We start from the raw sequence: 6,126 nt of genomic DNA on the forward strand, positions 1-6,126 counted from the left end.
GGGGATATATCCTAAGGAACTCAACACATCCATCCAAAAAGATCTGTGTACACATATGTTCTTGGCAGCACAATTTGTAATAGCCAAAACCTGGAAGCAACCCAGGTGTCCAACAACAGATGAGTGGCTGAGCAAGTTGTGGTACATATACACAATGGAATGCTACTCAGCTGTAAAAAATGGTGACTTCACCGTTTTCAGCCGATCTTGGATGGACCTTGAAAAAACCATGTTGAGTGAAATAAGTCAGAAACAGAAGGATGAATATGGGATGATCTCACTCTCAGGCAGAAGTTGAAAAACAAGATTAGAAAAGAAAACACAAGTAGAACCTGAACTGGAATTGGCGCATTACACCAAAGTAAAAGACTCTGGGGTGAGTGGGGAGAATACAGGTCCATGAAAGATGATGAATGACATAGTGGGGGCTGTATTGTTAAATGGGAATCTGGGGAATGTTATGCATGTACAAACTATTGTATTTACTATTGAATGTAAAACATTAATTCCCCAATAAAGAAATAAATTAAAAAAACATAAAAAAGAGTTTAATAATCAAAATATATAAGGAGCTTGCCAAACTCAACAAGAAAACAAATAACCCCATCCAAAAATGGGGGGAGGACATGGACACAGTATTCATCACAGAAGAGATCCAAAAGACTGAGATACACATGAAAAAATGCTCCAAATCTTTATCAGAAAAAAATGAATAAAGACAAACATGACATACCACTTCACTCCTGTGAGAATGTCATACATCAGAAAAGGTAGCAGCAACAAATGCTGGAGAGGCTGTGGGGTCAAAGGAACCCTCCTGCACATTCCTGTGGGAATGTCAATTGGCCCAACCCATGTGGAGAGCAGTCTGGAGAACTGTCAGAAGGCTAGAAATGGACCTACCCTATGATCCTGCAATTCCTCTCCTGGGTCTATATCCTAAGGAATCCAACACACCCATCCAAAAAGACTTGTGTATACCTATATTCTTTGTGGCACAATTTGTAACAGCCAAAACCTGGAAGCACCCCAGGTTTCCAACAACAGATGAGTGGCTGAGCAAGTTGTGGTCTATATACACAATGGAATACTACTCAGCTATACTTCACTGTTTTTAGCCCATGTTGGCTGGAGCTTGAAAAAATCATGTTAAGTGAAATAAGTCAGAAACTATGGGATGATCTCTCTCTCAGGCAGAAGTTGCAAAACAAGATCAGAAGAGAAAACACAAGTAGAACCTGAACTGGAATTTGCGTATTGCACCAAAGTAAGACTCTGGGGTGATGGTGGGGGGAGGGAGAGTACAGGTCCAAAAAGGATGGCAGAGGACCTAGTGGGGGTTGTATTGTTATGTGGAAAAGTGAGAAATGTTATGCATGTACAAACTATTGTATTTACTGTCAAGTGTAAAACATTAATCCCCCAATAAAGAAATTAAAAAAAGATATAAAGCAGAACAATTTTTTTAATAATCAGGAACCTAAAGGCAAGAGTATGGCAGATGAGATTTGGAGTGTCCACTTTGGAAAAGGCTGGTTGGTCTATTTTATGTATATGCCAAGGGGCCCATGACTTTACTAATTTTTGCCTGAGCCTGAGAGCCATCATGCAGTTGGGCCAAAGGTATTATCTGAGGAGATGGTGTCAGAGTTGGAAATAGGACTAGAAAGCTGGATCAGGGAAGACAGTAGCTCCCAAATACTATTAACTGTAAACCCTATCAATTGATCTGGGGCCTATATTCAGCACAGGATCCTGTGTAACTTCTGCACCCCTGTAGGTATGAGCTCGAATTCTGTGGTCATAGGTTGCACTCATTACAGGACTTCTTCGAGTGGTAGAATATGTTAACCCAGCCTCCCTTTGGAGAATGGGGCAGTCCCCAGCGTGGTTGTTCCACATTGAGGGCAAGGTCCTGTAGAGGCCCACAAGAGGGTTGATGATGTTCCTGATGTTCCTGATGTTCCTGATGAAGATGACCAGTGATGGTGGAGAGGGGGATCTGTTAGAGGTCTAGGCCTATCATGTCTATGTGGGAATCCCAGGATCCTCTGACCAGGGCCCCGGATGATGGGGTGACCTGGTAATGGCCAACAGAGTCATCATTAAAGTATGCCAGTCTCCTGCCTTTATCTAGGTTTCATAGCCTTTACTTTGTTTGACAAGGTTAGCCTTGGAATGATTGAGGCAAGTTAAATAGGAAGTAGATGAGGAGGGTATCCAGGTCTGACCCTAGTCTTTTTTTTAAAATATATATTTTAATGTTTTTAATGTTTTATTTCCTATTTATTTATTTATTCCCTTTTGTTGCCCTTGTTGTTTATTGCTGTAGTTATTATTGATGCCATTATTGTTGGACAGGACAGAGAGAAATGGAGAGAGGAGGGGAAGGCAGAGAGGGGGAGGGAAAGATAGACCCTGCTCCTTGAGCTTTGCACCACCTGCGCTTAGCCCACTGCGCTACCGCCCAACTCCTAGCTCTAGTCTTTTACTATCCAGCAGAATTCCCTGACCATGAGAAAGATGGACTAATTATTATTTATTAGGGGCCTGGGATAGGAGGGGTTTTCCTAGAAAAAGAGGAGTTTCCCCAGAATTCCGGGCCCTTCTCTATTCTTTCTTTCTTTCTTTCTTTCTTCCTTTCTTTTTTTAATATTTATTTATTCCCTTTTGTTGTCCTTGTTTTATCATTGTAGTTATTATTGATGTGGTTGTTGGATAGGACAGAGAGAAATGGAGAGAGGAGGGGAAGACGGGGGTGGGGGGAGAAAGATAGACACCTGCAGACCTGCTTCACTGCCTGTGAAGGGACTCCCCTGCAGGTGAGAGCCTGGGTCTCGAACTGGGATCCTTACGCTGGTCCTTGCGCTTCACGCCACCTGCGCTTAACCTGCTGAGCTACCGCTGGACTCCCTGTCCTTCTCTTTTCTAACCACATCTAGCCATTCTGGCACTGCCATGGCTTCAGGTGTATGATGGGAACTGCTCCCAACCAGTATGGAAGTGCTAGTAGAATGATAGGAAAACAAGTCTCAGCGTCTAGTGGCGCACATTCCAGTCACCATCTTGGTTCCAGCAGGTTTCTTCCATTTTTTTTTTTTTTTTAATTAGAGCACTGCTCTACTCTGCTTTATGGAGGCTCTTCAGTGCCTCAGGTCTATTTGCATAACCATTATGTTATCTTTCTCCACCCAGTTCTTGTTTACAACTTGCTCCTTAAGGAAGTTATCAGTATGTTCAACAAGTTCTTCTGGTTTTGCACTGAAATGACAGGGGAATTCTGGTGTCTTTCCTTCCGACTAATCTTGCCTGCCCCACTTTCACCTAAGCAGACTGGAATCGGTCACCAGACTGGAAATCATTTGTGTTTGGCCCTGCCTGTACAATCAGAGTTGTTTTTCCGTCTCTTTCTTTCTTTCTTTCTTTCTTTCTTTCTTTCTTTCTTTCTTTCTTTCTTTCTTTCTTTCTCTCTTTCTTTCTTTCTCTCTTTCTTTCTTCCTTTCTTTCTTTCTTTCTTTCTTACCTCCTTCTTTTCTTCCTTCCTTCCTTCCTTTCTTTCTTTCTTTTTTTTTTTTTTCTTTTCTTCCAGGGTTATGACTGGGGCTCAGTGCCTGCACTACAAATCTACCGCTCCTGGAGGGTATTTTTTTCCTTTTTGTTGTCCTTGTTGTTATTATTGTTGTTGTTACTGTTGTAATTGTTGTTGGATAGGACAGAGAGAAATTGAGAGAGGAGGGGATGACAGAGAGGGGGAGAGAAAGACAGACACCTGCAGACCTGTTTCATCGCTTGTGAAGCAACCCCTCTGCAGGAGGGAAGCTGGGAACCCGAACCAGGATCCTTAGGGTCCTTGAGCTTTGTGCCACATGCTCTTAACCCTCTGTGCTACCGCCCAGCCCCCCAGAGTTTTTCTCATAGCAATATTAAGTGCTCATTTTTAAGTGGATAATGCTGTATGGCCTGCAAATGATGTGATAAATATCCAAAAGGCCCTTGTAGACAAAAGCTTCCCCATCCCTGATCTCAAGAAAAAAGAGACAGTTCTTCTGGAAGGCTGTCTGGAACATGGCTAATCAGGCCATTCTTACAGTTTGAAATTGGGAACCTTGGGGACAGAGGTGGAAAGGGAGATGATACTCAACTGTCTGCTATTTATTTATTTATTATTTTTATTTCCACCATGGTTATCACTGGGGTTCAGTGCCGGCATCACAAATACACTGCTCCTGAGGGCCATTTTTTCCTTTTCTCTTCCTCCTCCTCTTTCTTCTAATTCTTCTTTAATTTGATGGGACAGAGAGAAATTGAGAGGGATAGGGGGAGCTAAAAGGGAGAGGGAGGGGCTGGGTGGTGGCACAACTGGTTGAGTGAGCACGTTACAATGCGCAAGGGCCTGGGTTCAAACCCCCAGTCCCCACCTGCAGGGGGAAAGCAGTGAAGCAGTGCTGCAGGTGTCTCTCTGTTGCCTTCCCTTTATCTTCCCCCTTTTCTCAATTTCTGGCTTTCTCTATCCAATAAATAAATAAAGATAATAAAAACATTAAAAAGGAAAAAAGAGGGAGAGTGAAAGAGAGATGCTTGGAGCCCTGCTCTACCACTTGTGAAGCATATGTCCTGCAGGTAGAGGTTGGGGGCTTGAACCGGGGTCGTTGTGCATGGTCATGTGTGTGCTCAACCAGGTGTGCCACCACCTGGCTGCTCTCCCTTCATTTCTTACCATTATGGGTATGTCTCACTAATGACACAAATCCTGTCCTGTGTCATCACTTCTCTCTCAAGCTCTCCTCTTGGAGGCGGTGACTGCTGCCACACAGCCTCACCATCGGTCAGGTGCTGGGTTTGAAACGTCACAAGATTCTTGGTGAAGCTGAGAATGAAACAAGATAGAGCCTGCCTTCTGTTTCTGTGGCTCTTGCATTCCTGGGCACGTCCATGCACATAAACATTGTGCAAAAACTTCTGGCTGAGCCTGTAAAGCAGAGTTAAGATCTTGACTCTGATAGTAATCATATTTTTCCCCAAAATTTATCATTATATGTACACTTTTTTTTTCTTTCATTTAAAAAATTATTTATTTATTTATAAAATGGAAACACTGACAAAAACCATAGGATAAGAGGAGTACAATTCCCATCACCAGAACTCCGTATTCCCTCCCCTCCCCTGATAGCTTTCCTATTCTTTAACCCCGTGGGAGTATGGACCCAGGATCATTATGGGGTGCAAAAGGTGGAAGGTCTGGCTTCTGTAATTGCTTCCTCGCTGAACATGGGCGTTGACAGGTCCATCCATACTCCCAGCCTGTCTTTCTTTCCCTGGTGGGGCTGGGTTCTGGGGAAGCAGGGCTCCAGAACACATTGGTGGGGTCATCTGCCCAGGGAACTCCGGTTGGCATCATAGTAGCATCTGGAACCTGGTGGCTGAAAGAAGAGTTAACATATAGAGCAGAGCAAATTGTTGATTAATCATGAACCATGAAGATTTGGGGTTTCCATTTTGGAAATAGCTAGTAGGTCTATTTTAGATGTATTCCAAAGGGCCCATGACTTTATTAGTTTTTGCCTGAGCCTGACAACTGATACACAGGTGGACTCAGGTTATTGTCTGGGGAGATGATGTCATGGCTGAAAAAAGGGCTAGAAAGCTGGATCAGGGAAGAGAGTAGCTCCCAAATATGGGAAAAGTATAAAAATATTGTTGGCTGTAAACCCCATCAATTTGATCTGGGGCCCACATTCAGCATAGGAGCCTATGTAACCTCTACATCCCTGTAGATCCAAACTTGCGTTCTGTGGTCATGAGTAGGAACTTTCTGAGGTGCACCAATTTCAGGACCCATCTTCTTCAGGTGGTAGATAGAGTATGTTATCCAACCCCCCCCCCCTTCGGAGGATTGAACATTCTCTCCCGTTGTTGATCCATATTGAGGGCAAGGTCCTATGGGGGGCCCCCAAAGGGGTCCATTATGTTGTTCCTGATGGAGATGACCAGTGATAATGGAGAGAGAGAAAACTATTCGAGGTTTTAGGCTCATCAACACACACTCACACTTCCACCAGGACAATGCTCAGCTCTGTAATCTGACGGTTCTTGGGATTGAACCTGGGACTTGAGTCTCAGGCATGA

The sequence above is a fragment of the Erinaceus europaeus genome, chromosome X (assembly GCF_950295315.1).
Source record: "Erinaceus europaeus chromosome X, mEriEur2.1, whole genome shotgun sequence".
Classification (NCBI taxonomy): domain Eukaryota; kingdom Metazoa; phylum Chordata; class Mammalia; order Eulipotyphla; family Erinaceidae; genus Erinaceus; species Erinaceus europaeus.